The sequence below is a fragment of the Paroedura picta genome, chromosome 8 (assembly GCF_049243985.1).
Source record: "Paroedura picta isolate Pp20150507F chromosome 8, Ppicta_v3.0, whole genome shotgun sequence".
Classification (NCBI taxonomy): domain Eukaryota; kingdom Metazoa; phylum Chordata; class Lepidosauria; order Squamata; family Gekkonidae; genus Paroedura; species Paroedura picta.
Genome location: NC_135376.1, coordinates 1,458,484 through 1,480,707, shown reverse-complemented (window position 1 = coordinate 1,480,707; position 22,224 = coordinate 1,458,484). Strand labels below are relative to the sequence as shown.

At 52.1% G+C, this 22,224-nt stretch overlaps 1 protein-coding gene across 5 annotated transcripts in view; it reads left to right on the top strand.

The window, feature by feature from the left end:
• The window catches only part of TP63 (tumor protein p63), a 117,912-nt gene that overhangs the window by 52,715 nt on the left and 42,973 nt on the right, over positions 1-22,224 (top strand). The gene's annotated exons all lie outside the window — the stretch shown is intronic.

The following is a 22,224-nucleotide window of genomic DNA, read 5'->3' as shown; positions in this document are numbered from 1 at the left end:
TAGAACTAAATGAAAAATATATACTTGGCATGGGTGGGCCCACTCGGAAACACAGGTGAGATGAGGTGCCTTCTGCACCAGGGGAATGGGGGAGGCTGGCCAGGAGATCATTGTCTCTTCTTGTCGTTCTTCTTTGTAGCAGAGAGTGTTGCTTGTGTTCTGATAAACAGCTGTAAATGTGGATAATGTTGAATCCTGGAAGATACGTCCGTCAGTGGCTACTGGCCATGGTCACCGAGGGGAACCTCCGCAGTGAGAGGAGCAAAGCCTCTGAATCCCAGAGCCAGGAGGCAAGGTCAGGGGGAGGCCTCGGCCTCTCTGCCCTGTTGCTGGCTCTCCGGAGGAACTGGCTGGCCCCTGTGTTGAGTCAGGATGGTGGATTAGACGGACCTTCACTGGTCTGATCCAGCAGGGCTCTTCTGAGGGTCTTCTGGAGGTTCTGCGCCCTGTTGTTGGACCTGCAGAGGAACTGGTTGGCTGCTGCGCGAGATCCTTTGGTGGAAAAGAGGGACTCTTCCTGGCATGACTGTGCCGGGCTCTTCTGGCGTCCATGTGCAGCACCTGCTGGTCGCAGTGGTTGAGAGAGCGGCCTCCATTGAGGCCTTGAGCCACGCCCGGGTTCCAGAGTCCACCTTGACTCCCAGCACCGATCCTTCCCTGCCTGCTGGGGCAGTCGTGCTGCCTCTCCCGGGTCCTGGACATTGTGCAGATTGGCCCCCAGTCAGAAGGCCTCAAAGTCTCTTGGGCTGCCCAAGTTGACCGTGGTTCCCTTTCCCCTTCTTTTGGCCTGGGCCTCCTTCCGTCTCCGGTGCTGGCGAATGCCCGTTGCCCTCCTTTTCCTTGGATGACGGTCTAGGAACCAACCCGACAGGAAGGTTTTTGTGGGTTACAGTGACCCATTAAAAGTTTAATTGCAGGAGTCTCCACCCTTGCAAAGAGGTCTCTCTGTTTTGAGGCTCCCGGAGGCGTTGGCACGGAGGCGGGCAGGGTGCCGGGTGCTGCCTCCTTCCCCGCGCTCTGCCCTCCCTGGGCTCCCAGCGCCCGCTCCCCTTCCTGCCGTGGTGGGAATGGGCGTCTCTCGTTGGCGAGATCTTCGTGTTCTCAGCAGGGGTTGTACAGCCAAGGGAAACCATCCGGGGAGGCTGGGGCTGACTCATGGTGTGCTTAGCTCCCCAGGGCTGCAGTCAGGGTGCAGGGATCTTGGCAGCCGCTTGCCGAGGGAGAGAGAAAAAGAGTTTCAGCCACGCATGCAAAGAAATTGGGTGGGTCCTCTCCTATTCCAAGCAATACCTAAATCAGTGTAAAGTGTCAGGGCTGCTGGATTGCCTACGCGTGATGGAGACTTTCCTGCATGTGGTGGGGTCGTATAAGTGACTGTCCAGAGGCCCGTTCACATGTTGTGGCTAACCCTAACCCTAACCCTAACCTGCATGTGCACACTGGACACACATAGACCTGATCATAAGAAAGAGCCAACCGTCTGTGCTCGCTTTATACATGAAACCGTGGGTTGGATACGGTGTGAGAGGTACTCAGAGCTCCATGTAAGGAATAATAATAATGAAAGAATAATTATTTTATTTTTATGCCCTGCCTTTCCCAGAAAGTCAAGTATGCCTTCTGTTCCGGTTGTACTTGAGTGCTCATGGTCACTTGTGAATGGAGCTTTGGACAACCTGGGTTCAAATCCAGAGTCTGCTGCTTGGATTCTGGGGGTCCTTGACGGGGTACAGCCTCATCCACCTAACGTAGATGTTGTTAAGTGGTGAGGTGAAAGCCAGGAAGAGTGTGTGTGTGTGTGTGTGTGTGTGTGGTGGGGTGTAATAGTGCATTTTGTCAATGTTTTCCCAGGACTTTGTCTCAGGGGACAATTTAGGATTATGGGGATGCGAACTCCAGTGAAATATTTTTCCCCCTCTGAAATTGTTGAGATGCCATCAGAAAATATATCATGGAAAAAAAAACCCTGAGTTTTCAATTTTGCCAATGGAAAAATTGGAAAGTTTGGGGGGACTCTTTAGGAAAATAATTGGGGGGGGGGGAGTCCTACAAAAACAAAATCCCATCAAAATATATTTCTTCTGTCTTGAAATATTCAAAATGTGATAAGAGAGCACGGCATGCAAATATCTTCCTTTAAAATCTCGTATTGGGTGGATTTGTTTGTTGAAAACTAAGGCGTTTGTGCTTTTAATTCCATCGATATGGCCATCGGTACAAATATACTTTCCAATCAAGCAGCAAGAACAGTTTAGGTTTGAAGGGAGAGTCTGGATTGCCCACGTTTCAGCTTTTCCCTACTAAAATATATGCAGCACACAGAATTTGGATGCCCTGAAAGGCCCACGCTGTCTCCATTTCTTTTCCAAAAGTAACTCAAATATTCGTACTTGTCCCATGGGCTTGATACGGGGCAAATGCCCTTGACTGCCTTTCTCTTTCTATGAATCTTGCATTTGGAGGGATGGGATTTACCCCTTGAAAAGCAGCAGCTGGAGTTGCAGCGGAAATTCCCTGAAAACCACGCTAGAGAACGCGAGAGAGGAGGAGCCAGGCCCTGGATCAAGGGCACCGGAGGGTGTGTCTCACGCGGAACGTGTGAGGTCCTTGGCGACCGGGAGGGAAGCCGTAAGCGGAGATGCTTTCAAACGGGTTCCCTTGTTGCTTTGTGGGATTCTCGGCCTTGCTGAATTCCCATAGACCTCGAGGTCACATAAGTGCCTCTTGCCACCCCCTTTTCTAAGGCGGAAGGAAACCAGGCACCGCAAAGGAGCTCCTCCGGGAGTTAAATAAAATCAGAGTCCAGCAGGGGCACCTTTAAGTCCAAGAAAGATTTCTTCAAGGCGGGAGCTTCCGAGGGCAAACACTCTTCCTCAGACTAGTTTACTGATTTAACAGAATTAACTTTTGCTGTATATTCCCACTGCCATGATGGTAGTTCATCGTCTGAGGAAGAGTGCTTGCCCTCGAAAGCTCCCGCCCTGAATAAATCTTTGTTGATCTTCAAGGAGCCCCTGATGGACTCTGATTTTGTTTTATTGTGCTGCTTCAGACCAGCGCGGCTGCCCACTGGAATCTACTCCCCACTTGAATCCACTCCAGGAGGTAGTTTCTTTTTCACGCAGAGGAACGGGGTGTTCATCTTCCACCCCCTGCTTAAACGGGGAAAGGCACAGAACCTTCCTGTGCAGTGAGGTCTGCGCAATGTGCTTTCAATGTGCTTTCAAGAGGACGCGGGGATGCCTTTCGGAATGTCAGCTGGGCCGCAAAAGAGCGATCGGGGCCGGCCATGAGGAAAATGCCCCCCTCACTGTTTCATCGGCTTCCAGGGCATTTCCAGCCCCCTTTCAGAGTCCTGCTGTTGACCCACAAAGGCCTCCTTGTTTTGGAAACTGGGTGCCTTAAGCTAGGTCCTCCATATTAAGTTTAATTTTAATAGGAGAGGTTTTAGATGTGCATCTTATTAGCTTGTTGAGGGCAAGTCTGGCCAGGCAACCCCTGCGGGCCCTAAGTTTCCTAGAGAGGTGTGATGTCACTGCCAGGTTGCCCCAGAAGTGATGCCATGGTGTCACCTGACAGCTTTTAAAAACAATTATATTTCTCCTGTTATCACTGAAAGCGGGTGGCAAGTCTTCCCTTCCTTCCTTCCTTCCTTCCTTCCTTCCTTCCTTCCTTCCTTCCTTCCTTCCTTCCTTCCTTCCTTCCTTCCTTCCTTCCTTCCTTCCTTCCTTCCTTCCTTCCTTCCTTCCTTCCTTCCTTCCAGTTTGGTGTAGTGATTAGGAGTGTGGACTTCTAATCTAGCATGCCAGGTTCGATTCTGCGCTCCCCCACATGCAGCCAGCTGGGTGACCTTGGGCTCGCCACGGCACTGATAAAACTGTTCTGGCCGGGCAGTAATATCAGGGCTTTCTCAGCCTCACCTCCCTCGCAGGGTGTCTATTGTGGGGAGAAGAAGGGAAGGCGAATGGAAGCCGCTTTGACCTTCCTTCGGAGAGAGAAAAGCGGCATATAAGAACCAACTCTTCTTCTTCTTCTTCTTCTTCTTCTTCTTCTTCTTCTTCTTCTTCTTCTTCTTCTTCTTCTTCTTCTTCTTCTTCTTCTTCTTCTTCTTCTTCTTCTTCTTCTTCTTCCTAGTTTTAAGGAGTTTCCTTGAGATCCCAGTTCAAGTTGGGAAAAAGGCTGGCGTATATATATGTTTAAATCAATCAATTGTATTGCTTGATCTGTTTTTGTCTTTTGCATTGTTGTTCATTGTTTCGCTGGACCATTTGCTGTTATAGAAGGGCAGGGTGGAAAACGGGCGACCGCAGCAGGCCAGGTCCAAGGCCCGTGTGCAGCATGGAGTCATGGTCAGGAGCACAGACTTCTAATTTGGCAGTCCGGTTTTGATTGCCCGCTTCCCTACCTGCAGCCGGCTGGGTGACCTTGGGCTGGGTGTCTGTTGGTGGGAGAGGAAAGGGAAGGCGACTGGAAGGTGCGTTGAGGCTCCTTCTGCAAGTGAAAAGCTTTGTTTCCCAAACTTTCGCAGCCTAGCACATCATGGTGACACCCACCAAAGGTTTCCCTTTGGAGTGTTCAAGTCTGCGTTGAAGGCCCTTGGGAAGAGGTCAAGTCACTGCTCTGGGTGCGAGTCCTGATTTGAAGGAGGCATTTGTGCAGAGTTGCCGCAGATGGCCTGCTCAGCAGGCAGGGATCTGGATGCTCAGAATGGGGTCGCAGGGCGCGTCCAAGAAGTGCACAGGGATCCAAGTGGCTCAAGGATGGATGGTTGGTTTATCAGCTTCACCCCCAGCAGCTGGGCTTTCTGGAGAGATCTGATCAGCTGTTGAGGGATCAAGGATGCTGGTCAGGATGGACTTTGGGGGCTGATCCCAAGGAGAACGTGTGTCTGGATTTGTACCTCAGCAAGATACATTGCTCTGAAGTCCACCCTCCATCTTCAAGTATTTAAAAGGCTGCCATGTAGAGGATGGAGCAGAGTTGTTCTCTCTTGCCCCGGAGGGACTGACCAGAACGAATGGGATGAAATTAATTCTGAAGAAATTCCGTCTAAACCTCCGGAAGAAGTTCCTGACAGAGGTTTCTCAGTATAACAGGCTTCCTTGGGAGGTGGTAAGCTCTCCATCTTTGGAGATTTTTAAACAGAGGCTGGAGAGCCATCTGATGGAGAGGCTGATTCTGTAAAGGCTCAAGGGGGTGGCGGGTGACAGTGGATGAGTTTGAGGGTTGTCAGTGTCCTGCATAGTGCAGGGGGCTGGACTAGATGACCCAGGAGGATCCTTCCAACTCTAGGATTCTATGTTTCTATGATTCAAAGTAGCCATTTCTCCAGGGCAGCAATTTCCAACCTTTTGACTTTGGAGAAACCTCTGAAATATATTTTTAGGCCTTAAGGACCCCTGGAAGTGATGTCAGCGCCCTGCCACGCCCCCAGAAGTGACATAACCACCCCTGGCCTTCCTTTCGCTCCCTCCATTAACCCCCCCCCAATGTAGGCCAGTCAGAAGGGCAGGAGCTAAGAGGACAGCCCAGACCTCCCATCCCTCACCACAGACAACGCCTTCCCTTTGGTTTTCTACACCCAGGGCCTACCCACTGAGCCTTCTGGGCAGAGATGGCTAGTTCCCTAGCTGGTGGCCAAGTCCGTTCAGGCAGGAATGGAAAGGCCCACAGACCTCTGGGGTCTTTCGACCCCTAGCTGGGAATCCCTACTCCAGGGGAACTCATCCCTGCAGTCTAGAGATCAGCGGTCATTCCCGGAGGTCTGCAGACCCTACCTGGACATGGGCAGGCCCGTCCCCCATTGGGTTGCATAGTTGGGAGAACTTGAGCTCTCCCTGTTCAGATCCTGGTTAGGCGTGCTCACTACTGGGCCACTCTGTGTCTAGATGCCTCTGGAGGGGTCTGGGCTTTGAGCACGGATGGGTGGTGCTGGTCAGCTGAAAGTCTGGAAGTGCAGCGGGGGCCTTGAGGCTCAAAACCTAAATGAATAAGGGCTCCGTCCATCTAGCGGCGGAGTCAGCCGGACTTTCTGGCTGCCGGGACATTTCCTGTACGCGGTGATGTTTCCCAGCAGTAAAATCCCTTGACAGCTGTCAGTGGAACTTCGCCTGGCGTCAGGTTTGCAGGATCCATCAAGGTGTGTGAGATTTATCCCTCGCCTCTCGAAAGACACGATGACTACCTGGAAAGACTGGAAATCTGGCTTGCAAGACTTTGCTTTGTTTTATTTTTTAGCTAATTTTATTTCCCCTTCAAGGAAACGGTCTATATATTTAGTAGCAGCCAGGCCTGTGAGAACCGGTTCAGGAGGGGACCGCTTGTGCTATTCTCGTTTTCGGGCTAAGTTCCCAGGCGTGGGTTGTCAGACTCTGTTTCTGGAGATCTTTTGCCATTTCTTCATTCGCAAAAGGATCTCGGACTTCCAGGTAGAGATGCCAACTTCCAGGTGGGGCCTGGGGATCCCCTGGAATTACAGCTCCTCTCCAGACTACAGAGCTCAGTTCCCCTGGAGAAAAAGGATGTCCTGGAGGGTGGACTCCTGGCATGGTATCCCACTGGGGTCCCCTGGCCCCATCCCATACCTCCCCCCCAATCTCTGGCTGTAGTGCTTGGCACCCCCACTTCCAGGGTGGGTTTTCGTGGGTGCTTTCTACCCCTGCTCCTCTAGCATTCCGATTAGGGCTGCAAGCTCTGGGCATGGACATTTCTGGAGATTTGGGGGTTGGAGCCTGGGAGAGTGGAGCTTGGAGAGGGGAAGGGCCTTGGGGTCAGAGTGCTCTAGTTTCCCTTCTCTTTAATCGGGAAAGAAGACCTCCGTTCACATCCGTTGACTGAACCGAGGACTGCAGGCTGGAGTCAGGTCTGATAAGCAGTCCAGCCCAGTTTCCCCCTCCCCTTGGGAAGGCATTTCAAAGGCAGACGTAACACAGCAGCTACCTGCTACAAAGGGAAACGGAGAGGCTAGGAGGAGGGGGCAGGAGAGAGGGGGAGGGAAAGGAGGGGGCTGAGATGGGAAGCCGGTGGCTATAAACCAAGCAACTCAGAATAACCTCGAGGTGCCAGGGCCATGAGGCTGGCCAGCATCACAGGGCAGGCAAGCAACCATTAATCCTGGCAGAAGAAATGGGTTCACCTGCCAAAGCAGTCATTTTCTCCAGGGAACCCGATGTCTGTAACCGAGAGGTCGTTTGCACTCCCAGGAGATTCCCAGGCCCCACCTGGAGATTGGCAACCCTAATTCTGCTTTTCCTCCAGCTGCCATGTGCAGCATCTCCATGCTCTGCTTCGGAAGCCTCGGAGGCGATAGAGAGGGCCCAGCCCTGTTGGTGCGCGGTTTGCCACACGGAGCTGTCAAAAGCGAGCAGGGAGCCTCCCCGTGAGAAAGTGCTGGGCTGATTCCAGGATCGCAAGTAGGTTTCCTCTTTCCGCATCTCCTGCCGCGAAGGCAACTTTCTCACAGGGGCTCTAGTGCAGCACAGCAGAGGAACAGCCTGTTTTGACAAGGAAGGGTAGGCAGGAAAGAGGCCAAAGGGATCTGCTCGGGAAGCTCAGCGCTAGGCCACTCAGAGTCATGTTCCGTTTATGTCTTTCTGGGTCGCTCCATGTGCAGAACCTCATTGTGGGGGCTGATGGAGTCTTGGAGCGCATCCAGCCCCAAATGTCCTCTAAGTGCTTGGTCCTTGCTATGTCTTGTGGGGAGGGGCTGTGGCTCAGGGGCAGAGCCTCTGCTTGGCATGCAGGAGGTCCCAGGTTCAATCCCTGCAATTTCCAGTGAAAATAGCCAGGCAGGAGGGGATGGGAAAGGCCTTCACCTGAGACCCTGGCTCAGGGGCAGAGCCTCTGCTTGGCATGCAGGAGGTCCCCGGTTCAATCCCCAGGACCAGGCAGGAGGGGATGGGAAAGATCTCAGCCTGAGACCTTGGAGAGCGGCTGGCAGTCAGAGCAGACTAGACTAATCTAGATGGGCCAAGGGTCGGATTCAGGAGAAGGGTGATCATGTGTGGGTATCTTAAACATTGTATAAAGATAGATTCTAGTGGGTTGCCGTGTTAGTCTGAAGTAGCACAGCAAAAATGGAGCCCAATGGCACCTTTAAGACCAACAAATATTTATGCAAGGTGGGAGCTTTCGAGTGCAAACACAGAGTGCATGCACTCGAAAGCTCCCACCTTGAATAAATCTTTGTTGGTCTTAATGGTCTGTATTTTTATTGCATTATGAGGTTTTGCAAAGGCCCTTGATTCTGGAGGGGCTGGGACTTGGGGAAAGTGCTTTATTTCTAATATATATATTCTGTAGTGTGGCTTTTCTAATGGGAAAAAAATGTGAATTTTAGGTAGCTTGGGGTGGGGGGAACACCTATGAAATATTTTGTCATTTGGAATTAACAAGATGACTTTAAAGATGCCGTGTTGCTCAGGCCATGTACAGCCTTAGATTGATTTTTATGCGGTCTTCTGGAGAAAGGTAACACTAAAAAATAACAGGAAACCTTGTGGATTCAGAAAGGATAAATAAACGAGCCACAAAGAAACCTCTAATACAAAAAATATTATGCAAATTGAAAAAGTATGCAATTTTAATAACAACATACAAACTTTGCAAACTGTTCTCAAATACAATATACCCTGTGAATTGTCAAAGGATCACATGATATGTGAAAAGTCAGAGAAAATTATACAGAATTTCATAATACACACAACATATCAAAAAGTCACAAAAATTCAGGATTACATAATGTCTCCTCACAACCAATCACAATATATGTATGTCACTCCCACCAGGATCCAAGAGCTCAGCCTGGAGGAAAGCGGCATATAAATGCAGCCTAATATTCCCATATATATTGTGGTGGTTGAGCCATTCGGTGGTTACCCTGTAGGGTTTTCAAGGCTAGAGGCTAACAGGTGGTCGGCCATTGCTTGACACTGCGGAGCACCTCTGGACATCCTTGTTGGCCTTCCAAGGACTACCCAGGGGCATCAATGTTATTTCTTGACTGCCGTTTTCACAACCAGAGTCTTCAACTGCGAAGGTTGCCCACCCCGGGATGGGAAATACCTGGAGCCTTTGGGGGTAGAGCCCGGAGTGGGCAGGGTGTGAAGTGGGGAGAGACCTCAGTGGAGGCCACCCTCCCAAACAGCCCTTTCCTCCGGGGGACCTGATCTCTGCAATGTGGAGAGGAGCTGGAACTCCAGGGGATCCCCAGGTCCCACCTGGAGGCTGGCATCCCTGTCGACAGCAGGCAACTGTTTAGCTCCCGAATTCTGATAAGATCGGACCTGCGTGGGCCACCCAGAGCCAACATCCTCCCAGAGATGCCATCCAGTGTTTGTAGGTGACTAATTTTATCTGCAATTAACTTGCTGTGGTGTGTTAAATAATATACTATTAAACAGTTTATTGTTTTCTGAATTATGCAAGTTTAACTGGATATCTAAATAAGCGTCTAGTCTCACGGCAACCGTACGGATCTGTTTCCCCCCCCTCCTTAACCCACAAAGTTTGTGTTTGTTTTCAACTTTAGTTTTCCCTTTCAGGTGGCCAAAATTTATATGTGCAAAGAATGTGTTTGTTTGCAGCGTTAGTTTGCCTTGCCTTCCCTCGGTCGTCTTGGGTGCGTTGACCCTGTTCACTTGTAGAAAATGAAGGGATGTGTAAGTCTCCATGCCCTGCATGTGCCAAATGATCCAAAAATGTATATGTGAACTAAATTCTAAATGCACTTTATGCTGTTAAAGCCGTCCGACAAGCTTAGATTTGAGGAGAGGCAAAGAATCACACAATATGTTGATTGAGGACATGGTAGTTTTAAAGGTCACAATGTTGTCGTTTTTGGTATCTCCATGATGTGTCATTGCTTGGAGGGGGGAATCGATGACTCCCCACCCTTAACTTCCCACCAGTGCTGGGTAGTTTGAATCCTTGCTGCCTTTTGCAGGCATGCGCCTTGGGATGCAAGCACGGGAGAGTACAGAGGGGAAGGCAGAGGCGCATTTGATTTTGCTGAAAGTCTACGGAGTCTGGAATGCTGGGCAAAAGTTCTACAGACTTTGATTACTGAGTGGTGGGTGCTTAGCTGTGCATTTGTGACCCACAAAGCAATGCGCTAGCCAAAACTCATGCTTGGGTGCACATCTCCATTAGAGACGATTTGGGATCCCTTAATCCAGGGGTAGTCAAACTGCGGCCCTCCAGATGCCCATGAACTGCAATTCCCATGAGTCCCTGCCAGCTGGCAGGGGCTCATGGGAAGTGTAGTCCATGGGCATCTGGAGGGGCGCAGTTTGACTACCCCTGCCTTGATCCTTGAATGATCTCTGGCTGGCCCCCCTCCTCCTCCTCAGACAACAGGAGCACTCAAACGAGAAAACAGCAGAGAGAGCGAGAGAGCATTTGTGTGTACATATACATACAACAAAACAACAAATTGCAAATTAAGAAGATAATTGTAAATCCTGTTTATTATCCAATCCCTGGAGAACCCAAGGAAGAATCCTCATAATCCCTGCTGAACAAGATTCCGGTAAACAAAGCCTGTTTCATAACTTTCTTCAGCAGCATTAGCTGGAAGGTTAAAAACAACAATGTTACAGATATGAATAGCTGTATCAAACAACCTCCTTATGTATAAAGTTATATGCATAATTGAAACGTGCCAAAATATTTATTTATAAATAAATGAATAAAATATCAGGACACCAGTTCTCCAGCAGGCGGTTCCCACCTGAACTGGAGTCCTTTTATCCAGCGGGAGATGCTGGGGATTGAACCCAGAGTGGGAATCTACATGCCAAGCAGGGATTTTTCCACTGAGATGCGACCCCACAGTTTAGTGCCTGATGCAAAACGAACTGGCCAGGTACACAGGGCGGAATTGCCGAATTGCCTTGGGAAGGGCTGCCGCCTTTTTTGTTTGTTTGTTTTTGTCCCTGGAATTATTTTCATGGAAGGCAGAAAAGAGGACCTGGCTGCTGGCAACGCCCTGCCTGCTTTCATGAGAAAGTGATACACCTAATTGTCAGACTGGCTTAAGGGATCGTTTTCCTCCAGCTTGAGAGAGAGAGAGAGAGAAGAGCATGTAAGAAGAAATTAATTATGTGCACGAAATTGCACCTTCAGCAAGATCACCGTGGCTGGGGTGGGTGGGTGGAAGATTGACTTCATGTGGAAGAGTTTTGATTTGGAAGAAGGGCCATGTTCATGAGGAACTGAGAGGTGTTATAAAATCAGAGTCCAGGAGCACCTTTAAGACCAACCAGCACTGGAAAGCTCCCGCCTTGAATAAATCTTTGTTGGTCTTAAAGTTGCTACGGACTCTGATTTTATTGTACTACTTCAGACCAACACGGCTACTCATTTGAATTGATCCTCAGTGGTGTAAATTGAACAAAGCTTGAGTCTGGGGATGCCATTAAGGCCAAGATTCTGGAGATTTTTGCTGGTGGGGGGGGGTCATTTGGGCATGAAATTGGGGTCGCTGTGGGTAGGCAGGTAGGTGTGAGTCCCTGCCTTGTGCTAGTTGGACTAGATGACCCAGTGCTATGATTAAGTGTGGTATAAGCTTTCATGTGCATGCACACTTCCTTAGATACAGTCCTGTGATATACACCAGGGAAAAGCCGCCCCCCGCCCCCCAAATACAAACAAACTGAGCATGTCTGTGCACAGGGGACAAATTCTGGCTGGGTTAAGCAGCATCTCAAGCCTTAGAGGACATAGCAACACTGACTTTCAGCTTGCAAGGCCAGCCGATACTCTGCTGCTTGCTTGTCTCTGCCTTTTCAGTGGGAAACCTGAGGGGCAGGCCCATATATTGAGGGCTACAAGTCAGATTATCCCATAAAGCTGCCTTGCGCCAACTCAGATTCTGGGTCCATCACTGACTGTCCTGTCTACTCAGACGGACAGCGACGCTCGAAGGGTGGGAGTCTTCTCCGGCAACTTTATACCAAAAAAGGTATTCTGATTCTTCCCCATCATCTGCTTCCTGGTCCTTTCCCAGAAGAAGAGCTGATTTTTTGTACCCCACTTTTTACTACTTGAAGGAGCTGCCTTCCCTTCCTCTCCCCACAACAGCAGCCCTGTGAGGTAGGTGGGGCTCAGAGAGCTCTGAGAGAACTGGGACTGGCCCGAGGTCACCCATCTGGCTGCATGTGGAGGAGGAGTGGAGAATCGAACCCGGGCCGCCAGGTTAGCCACCCCACTGTGCTAGTTCTCAAACAGGCCAAGCAGATGCTCTGCTGCTGAGCCATGGCCCTTGCACGAGTGTGCTATGACAGGCTCAGGGCCTTAGCAGAAAAGCGCCCAGAGGGTTGGCAGTGGCCGGGGGCAGCCCGGTCCTCACAGAGGCAGCCTGCCGGGGGCCACTTGGCTCAGGCACAGTGGTGGCCACGATGGGAGACCTGTCATGGCCGCTGCAGGCCAGCCCAAGCTGAGAGGGCTCTGCCGTGGCTGGGACCACTCCTCTTGAGTTGCTGCTGCGTAGAGGCGATACCCGTTTTACCACGAGTGCCGTGTTCGAAGGTGTTGGTCCCACGCAAGTTGATTGACTAGCCCGCTCGGTTTGTGCTGATCAGCGTCCAATCCTTGCCAGTCCGGTTTGCACACCAGGGATTTGTCAGATGCCCCCGGGTGAGGGCCCTGCTCTTTGGCACCCAATCGACAGCCGGCAGCCTCTCTAGGGGCCATTTAAACAAACACCAAAAAGTAGGTTTTATGTAAATGTGGCATTCATTAATCGTTGCTTCATGGGATGTGGGTCTGATTTCGTGGTCTGTTCAAACCACAACCTGCTGAGCAACAGGGAGCCCCTCTGGGTGAACAGGGAGAGCGCATGTGCGGTAGGGCTTGGGTTGTGCAAGACTCCACTGGGGTCACCCTGTCTAATTAGGAAGGGAGACATCGGGGGACTCTGCCGAACAGCCCCCAGCAGGTCAATGGGCAGCGGCCCCAGCCATTCTCAGTTCGTGATTGGCAAGACGGCAGCCGAAGTGGCCAATGAATCATAAAACCATAGAATCATAGAGTTGGAAGGGGCCATGCAGGCCATCTAGTCCAACCCCCTGCTCAACGCAGGATCAGCCCTAAGCATCCTAAAGCATCCAAGAAAAGTGTGCATCCAACCTTTGCTTGAAGACTGCCAGAGGTACCACCTCTGATACTGGACACATATTACTTTAATGATATTTTTACTGTTGTTTTGTACTCTAGTTTAATAAATGATTCTCCACTCCTCCTCATGCAGCCAGCTGGCTGGCCTTGGGCCAGTCATGGTTCTGTGAGCAGTTCTCTCAGAGTTCTCTTGGCTACATTCACCTCCCAGAGCGTTTGTTGTGGGAGAGGAAGGCAAAGTCGGTTTGGGTCTCCTCCATATAGTAAAAAGAAGGGTATAAAAAACAGCTCGTCTTCTCCGCAGAAGCGTTGTGTAGCGCTTTCCCTGTTCTAATTGAATGAGACCCTGAAAAAGGCCTGATGTGTTTGATTGGTCAGTCAGTGAGCACCCTTTGGATTTGTCCGGTCCCAAGTCCATCCTCTGGTGTTTATTATTTTATAAGGAAATGTGAAGAGTTGACAGGCGTGCTGACAATGCTCCTGTTTGGGGCCGTGGGGGTCGCTCCCCTCATCCCGCCCTGAGCTCTGGGGGTGTCCCGTGGCAGAGGCCTGGCTGCTGCTGCTCGGCTCAAAGACCGCCGGGGCGTGTGGTTTCCTAGAAGGAGGCGCCTCTGGCCACGGCTACTGTTTTGGCTACGGCCGGAGAGAGGCAGCTGTGAGGAGCAGGGTGGAACTTGGCTGGAGAGTGTGGGAACAGGCCTAGAGAAAGATACCAGAGCAGTACACTTGGGAAATTCATCCGTCTTCATCTCACCTGCCTGCTGGGCTGGGCAGCTCCAGAAATAGTGGCACAATCCGGTGGGTGGGGCCGGCCGTGATCGGTGGCACACTCCGTAAACTTAGCATACGCTGTGCTTTACCTGCTTTGCAGCGTGTGTGCATTTGGGAGACGGTGGCAGTAGGCAGATACACGACCTGCGAAAAGCCCCTCTAGCAGCCCCTGCCAGTTCTTGCAAGCCCCCAAGCACCCTCCGGTCTAGGCTGGTGAGGTCTGGGCTGGCTGAGAACAGGAGGGTACAAGATCTTGGAGTCGTAGTCGAGAGCTCAGTGCGCGCGTCAACCCAGTGGGGGCTGGAAAAGGCAAACTCCTGCTCATAGAAAAGGAGCTGAAAATCAGGGTTGGAAGATCCTCTGGTTGGCCAACCACAGGACAGAGAGGCCAAGACCTTCATAAGAACACCAGAAGAGCCCTGCTGGGTCAGACCAGGGAGGGTCCCTCCAGTCCAGCCTCCCGTCTCACCCAGGGGCCAGCCAGTTCCTCTGCAGGGCCAGCCACAGGGCAGAGAGGCCGAGGCCTTCCCCTGAGAAGACCCTCAGAAGAGCCCTGCTGGGTCAGACCAGGGAGGGTCCATCAAGTCCAGCCTCCCGTCTCACCCAGGGGCCAGCCAGTTCCTCTGCAGGGCCAGCCACAGGGCAGAGAAGCCGAGGCCTTCCCCTGAGAAGACCCTCAGAAGAGCCCTGCTGGGTCAGACCAGGGAGGGTCCATCAAGTCCAGCCTCCCGTCTCACCCAGGGGCCAGCCAGTTCCTCTGCAGGGCCAGCCACAGGGCAGAGAGGCCGAGGCCTTCCCCTGAGAAGACCCTCAGAAGAGCCCTGCTGGGTCAGACCAGGGAGGGTCCCTCCAGTCCAGCCTCCCGTCTCACCCAGGGGCCAGCCAGTTCCTCTGCAGGGCCAGCCACAGGGCAGAGAGGCCGAGGCCTTCCCCTGAGAAGAGCCTCAGAAGAGCCCTGCTGGGTCAGACCAGGGAGGGTCCATGTAGTCAAGCCTCCTGTCTCACCCAGGGGCCAGCCAGTTCCCCTGGAGCACACATAACAGGGGAGAGAGGATGAGGCCTTCATAAGGATGTAAGAAGAGCTATGCTGGACCAGGCCAGTGAAGGTCCATCTAGTCCAGTCTCCCATCTCACACTGAGCCCAACCAGTTACTTTGGAGTGCCAACCACAGGGCAGAGAGGCTGAGGCCCTTAAATCAGGAGAGCCTTCTGGGTCAGAGCAGTGATCCATCCAGTCCAGCGTCCCATCTCATACAGCAGCCAACAGGTTCCTCTGGAGGGCCAACCACAGAGTCTATCTGTAGCAGCAGAAAAGAGCCAGAGCATCCTTAAGTCTAATAGCTTTTGTGGCAGGGGAGGAACTTTTGGGAATCTCTGCTCCCTTTCCCAGCATTTCAGGGGTCTGGTGCAAATTCTTGGCAGGTCCCATAACTTAGCAGCAGAGAACTTGCGTTGCATGCAGCAGGTCCCAGGCCCAGGCTCAGTCCTTGGCATGACCTACTGAAAGGCGCTTGAGGGGTGGATGCCGGAAGCCCTGGAGATCGACCACCGCTCTGGTCTAGTCTGGACAGTATGAGGCAACTATCCATATTCGGCATCTGAGATTTGGTTGAGATTTTCACAGGGAAATATCAGGGCTGAGAGTTGCACCCGCCTGCCCGCCCGCCCTCCTGCCCACCCGCAGGCTCATGCCCCTCCCCATAGAACTGGCACGCCTGTGCTCCAGCCCCACAGCTCAGATTCCCTCCTGACTTCACCCCCTCAGAATGTAGGGCGGAGGTGGGAAAAGAGGATGTCATGATGATGTACGTTGCACTGACATCTCATTTCAATGCCCTCATGCTGAACTCAACTGGATGTTATGGTGCGGTTGGGACTTTTCCTTGAAGTTGTGGGCATGAGTTTTGCGCTAGCCCCGTCCGTGTTCTTGGGTCAGTTTGTCACGACAGGCTGGCGCCGCAGCGTGAAATTGCTTTTGCTCTTGCCCACTCAGGGCATCCTCCTTGCTCCATTCTGAACCAGCTTCAGGACAGTGGTGGGAATTGGGTGTCCTGATGGAATCCTTTCAGGTGAAATATCACCTGTGGAAGTGACCCTGGGGCATAAGAAGGCCATGTGGCTTTGTGTGGTGGAAACTGCCATCAAGTTGCAGCCAACTAAAGGCTTAGACAGCACTTTTGAAGCAAAAACAGAGGTGGTCTTCCACCCCAGTACTAACCAGGGTCAACCCTACTTATCTTCCAAGACTTCAAGGCAAGAGGTGAACACAGGTGGCTTTCCATTGCCTGCCTCTGTGTAGCTCCCTTGAACTTCGTCCGTTCATTCATTCATTCATTCATTCATTCATTCATTCATTCATTCATTCATTCATTCATTCATTCATTCATTCATTCATTTATATTTCCATTTATTTCCCACCGTTCTCAGATTTAAAAACATCAAGATTACATTAAACAATGTAAAACACAAGACCCCTTACAGTAATACCAAATGGTGGCATATGTGTAACCAATCAAACTCCCCTCCCCACAATTAATCCCTGCTCAGTGAACCTTGCCCACATCTGACCTGTGCAGTGGGTGGGTGGCTAGTTGTAATGATATCTAGAAGAGATCCCAAAAAGTGGGGAGGGGGGCTCCGTAGATATTCCAGTTCTTCCAGCCCTAGCCTTGACCGAATGTGTGGTGGCAGAGCTCCGTCTTGCAGGCCCTGTGGAACTGTGATGGCTCTGACAAGGCCCTCCGTTCCTCCGGGATCTCATTCCACTAGATAGGGGCCAGGGCTGAAAAGGCCGTGTCCTGGCCCGAGGCCAGGCGCACTTCACGTGGGCCAGGGGTGACACGGCCCTGAAAGGAGATAGACGGTCCCTCAGATATGTCAGGCCCAGACTGTGGATGACCTTGAGGTTTAAGACCAAAATCTTGAACTTGATCTGGAACACCACTGGTAAGCAATGCAGCCGCTTCAGCACTGGCCGAATGTGGGACCTCCAAGTTGTTCCAATGAGGGCCCTAAGTAGCCGCATTCTGCACCAGTTGCAATTTCCGTGTCAAGGCCAAGGGAATTGCTTTCCCTTCCTCTGCAGCTTGGTCTGTTTAGCCTGGAGAGGAGGCGACTGAAAGGGGATCTGATAGCCATCTTCAAGTATTTAAAAGGGTGCCAGGAGCAGAGTTGTTCTCTCTTGCTCCAGGGGGATGGACCAGAACCCATGGGATGAAATTAGTTCCAAAGAAATTCTGTCTAAACATCCGGAAGAAGTTCCTGACAGAGCAGTTTCTCAGTGGAACAGGCTTCCTTGGGAGGTGGTGGGTTCTCCATCTTTGGAAATGTTTAAACAGAGACTGGATAGCCATCTGACGGAGAGGCTGATTCTGTGAAGGTTCAAGGGGGTGGCAGGTGACAGTAGATGAGCAATAGGGATGTGAGTGTCCTGCATAGTGCAGGGGGTTGGACTAGATGACCCAGGAGATCCCTTCCAATTCTTTGATTCCCCACAACAGACAGCCGGTGAAGTAGGTGAGGCAGAACTGATGGGGGTTGACTCAGGAGTCAGTAGGGGCCATCTTTAATTGGTAAACTACCAGCGGAAGTTATGTTTTGGTTTGGACGCATTCCACTGATAGGGATGGGAATGAAAAAAGACATTCCTTTCTTCTCAGTGTTCAGGTGGTCCTTGCGTCCCGCATTGAGTTCCAGCCCTGGGTTATTGCTGCTGCCTCAAGGTGTGTCTGGATTTTATTTTAAACCTTTTAAGCAGTGAATATTTGGAAGACAGCCGATGACCATTTTAGAAACTAACGAGGCCGGGCTAAAATGTCGGGCAAACAGGCGACTTTCAAAGCAGCGCCTGAAACAAAACGGCACATCCCAGTGAGTCATCTGCTTGACTTGGCACCTCAAAGCCATTAAGGTGTGAGGCCAGAGGATGCAGGGATGGTGTTCCTCTGGCACTGCCCAGAAGGGTCTGTCCCTGTCCTCCAGCGGGGCCACCCACCGATAGGCCTTGCTGATCAATATCGCTTCCCCCCAAAATAATGAGTTGTTGAAGATTTGTTCAGACACAAATTCTAAATTTGTGAATGGATCATGGTTTGAAACCCAGGTGGTGACTTGCCATCTTATTTATCCCAGCCCACTTAAACTTCGTTCCATCTCATTTTCTTCCTGCCCTTCGGCCGAGGCGATGCCCCTGTGGCTTTTCTTAAAGGTTTGAACGGGCTGCTTGGGGGGGGGGTAACTTGGCCTGGAGGCAGGGTAGGGGCCTGACCCCGAGGCTCCTGGTCCACTCCTGCCAACCGATGCTGTAGATCCATCTCAAAGGATCCAGCGTCCTCCCCTCCCCTCTCCGGTGCACTTTCTGTGCTCATCGGGACAGTAAGAAAGAAAGAAGCGATGGGTTTTGTCCCCCACAGTCTTCCAAGTTTGGGCTGCAGGCGACGGAGGTGAAACGGCTTGTTTTGGGAGAAGAATGTTCTCGCAGGAGGCAAGACGCAGCTTGCAGGGCAACATCTGCAGCCGGCCTGTTCTGCCGGAGACGTGTTTGTGTCCCGCTACTTGCTCCGACATGTTGCGCTGCGGCAGCAACAAAAATGCCTCAGCGGGAAAGGCAGGGAGCAGAGCATTTGCTCAAGAGCAGCGGGGCTCTCCCCCCTCCCCCTTTAAACCCTGGGGAAGTTTTAATAAATCTTTGGCTCCCTATTCTTTGCTTTCTTCCTCTTTACAGCAGGAGGTGGGTGTGGTGAGTGGGGCAGAAGGGAGCTGAGGCTGGTTTGTTTGGAAATATCCAAGGCAGGTGGTGCAAGCAGGCCCTCTGCCTCTCCCTCGCCGGGTCTACTTTGAGCAAGGGCAGCATGGGGGGAGACCAGCAGTGGGGCCGGTGGACTGGCCAGCGCTGAGGGTCCTCCTCTCAAGCCCAGCTGGCTGGCATCAGCGATGAAGCACGGGAGAAGAGGACATGGTGCGCAAGGGCGTCTCCATTGTAACCCCCGCTGTTGAGTGGTCGCTGGCGCATGGCCACTGCCAGGGAGATGCTGCTTGGCTTGCCCTCGCTCCAGAGGCTCCCCTGAGAATGCCCCCGAAAATGTAATGGGCAAATCCTCCACTGATCCTTTTGGGGGGGATAGGATGGCAGGCTTTGTAGTTTGTAGAGAACTGTGAGATGGCGAAAGAGAGAAGAGAATGGTCAACGCATGTGGGGCCAGGCAAGGAGTCAGACTGGCATGCAGCAGATGTCTTCAGGGCAGGCCTGTGCCCTCCTTTGTTCCCTGTGCTGCACGAACGTGTCCGGGCATGGGTGGGTCGTGCTCTCTCGGCAGTCAGAAGAAAGGGAAAAGTGAGGTGTGCTTTGGCATGCTTGGTGCCGTCTCTGTCTCGGTGGCGTCTCTGGATCCGCTGGAGGGGCACTGGGTCTCCCTCCCGTTGGAAACAGCCTGCCCTGAGCTTGCCCCTCTCTTCCTTTGGGACAGAGTTGGATCGTTTTCCCTCTCCAAAGGCCAATTATGCACGGCAGGGGGCCGGACGCCTCCTCCAGGAATATGGCTGCCTTTTAGAAACCGCGTTTAGAAACAAAGCCCATGATCTGATTGACTTTGCATACTGTAGCTGGCCATTTTGCACCATGGCAGCATTTCCCGTGGACCATGTGTGAATCTGGCCCCAAACAGGATGGGGAGGAGGGGAGGGGAGAAGAGGGAGGCTCATCAGAGACAATAAAGGCCTAGGGTTTTGAGTGGGGTGGCTGCTGAAGGACAATGGGGACCTTCTTGCTTTCTTAATTGGGAGATCTGTTGGATGCAGACCTCAAATCTGCTGTCTCAAGTTCTCTAGACCATCATCATCATCATCATCAATTAAGTTTCAGAAGGTAGTTTTCTTGGTCTGCAGTAGAACAGCCTAGATTCGAACCCAGGACAAGAATTCCAGGGCATGCACTTCCAAGAGTCAGATAGTTTTAACTCAGAAAAGGTTACGTCCCCCCAAATCTGGTTGGTCTCCGAGACGTACTGGACTCAGACCTAACTGGATTCTTGAGACATCTCTAGACCCGTGAGAAAATTTAGAAAACCTGGACTTGATACTCTTGTTCTGCGTTGGTCAGACTCACCTGCTCGAGTCCCAGGTGTTTTGTAAGGAGCAGTTAATCTCCAGAGGGGTGTTCTGGGGGTGTTACACAATCCTCCCCTCCCCCCTTGAAGGAGTTTTTGGCGGTGGGGGCTGGAGGGCTCCCGTCTCCTCTTGGCCTGCGTTTGTGTGTTTGCCGTGGGCCTTTCTCCCCTCCGGATCTGTCCAAGGGGGTTCCAGAGCTGCTCTCTCTCAGAATGGGAGGCTCCCGCTTAGAACGCGAAGGCAGAGAGGAAGAAAAACAGGGGCTGGGTGTCTTCAGCCTCTGCTAAATTTGCTAAAATTATAGGGTTTGTTTCCCCCCCCCCCGTGTTTCATTATATTCTTTCCCCTTCAAGGGCCCAGCCCAGATGATTCTGCCTTCTTGGTATTTGAACACCGAACTTCTCTGTTCTCTCTCGAGAAGAAGCTTCCATCCCAAAGGGAAATTTCTCGCATTTTCAGGCTCCCCCCAGAATCTGGACAAAGGTGCTGCTTCTGGGGCCTCCCCAGAAGATTCCTGGAGACTGGGGGGGGGTGACACCTGGGGAGGGAAGGGCCCTCAACTGGGAGAAGATCCCTCTGAAGCAGCCCTTTTCTCCAGGGTAACTGATTTCTTCAGTCAGAAGATCCGTTGTCCTTCCAGGAGATCTCCAGGTTCTGTCTGGAGCTTGGCAGGGCTGATTGTTGAAAGTCATGGTTTGGGATCTGGTCCGTAGGGTCTCAAGTCCAGCACTCTGCCTGGCAAACTGGGAACAAAGAACTGGAAGGGAGCCCAGGGACAGTCCTTCCTTCCTTCCTTCCTTCCTTCCTTCCTTCCTTCCTTCCTTCCTTCCTTCCTTCCTTCCTTCCTTCCTTCCTTCCTTCCTTCCTTCCTTCCTTCCTTCCTTCATTCATTCATTCATTCATTCATTCATTCATTCATTCATTCATTCATTCATTCACCACTCCCAGTTATTCAGTGGCTCAAGGCGGGTTACAATGCTCAAAACCCCCACAGTAAAAAGCATAAAAGACCCCTGTCCCTTAAACCTCCTCAGCAGCATTCGATCTAGCCCACCCCACGCACTTCCCATAGCTCAAGCCCCCCCCCCCACGCAACACAGGGCATTCACAACTGGCCCCCTCGCCTTTTGCCACGGCCCCTGCTCTGTGCCCACCGGAAGGCTGGGTCTTCTCTGGAATTTCTGCCCCATTCCTGCCAGTTCTCGGAGGAATGTTATTTGACTGGATCTCACAATGTGTGAGAAGCAGCGGAGTGCATTATGCAGGATCGAGTCCTCTGTGCAGGCATCTATGATTCAGATCTGCTTTTTAATGCCCGGAGAGATGTGTTGATGAACGGAGACTGCGATGCACAATTATACCAATTAGGGGTTTGCAGCTGATGTATGCAGGGTGTGTTTCACAACGCAGCACTTGAACGAGGGTTTAGCCTGACACCTCCACTCTGGGAGGCTAACTGGGAGGAGAGGATTGTCCAGGAGAGCTTCCCCTCCCTCTCCCAAAAGGCTAGAGCTGAGGGCCAGGAGCTTCATGATGGGCAAAGGGGCCTACACCCCCCTAGGGCAATAGAAGGAGCCAGGGGGGCGGGTCGAAATTTGGGGGCAGAAGGGGGGCAACAGACTGGCTCTTCCTGCAGTGACTGCTTTTTCCTATTGAGAGACGTTCCAAGGGGGCTTCCTTGGTGGCCTCCCATCCCAGTGCTGACCGGGCCAACCCCACGCAGCTTCCTGCCGAAAATGGCAGCCTCAGAAGGGGGGCTGGATGGGATCCTATTGCTGAGCTCCTTCCCCTTCTCAAACTCTGCCCTTCCCAGGCTCAAACCCATCTTGAATTTGTAGTGGACCTAACACCAGGAAAGAGGGGGGGGGTGTATGGGGGGCACTAGGAATGTGGCCTGAGGGCCATCAGAGCAGCCCAAAAAAGTTTGGGAACCACTGGTTTAGAGGAACTGATTGGCCACTGTGTGAGACAGGATGACGGATTAGATTGGCTACTGGTCAGACCCAGCAGGGCTCTTCTGAGGGTCTTCTCAGGGAAAGGCCTCGGCCTCTCTGCCCTGTGGCTGGCCCTGCAGAGGAACTGGCTGGCCCCTGGGTGAGACGGGAGGCTGGACTGGAGGGACCCTCCCTGGTCTGCCCCAGCAGGGCTCTTCTGAGGGTCTTCTCAGGGGAAGGCCTCGGCCTCTCTGCCCTGTGGCTGGCCCTGCAGAGGAACTGGCTGGCCCCTGGGTGA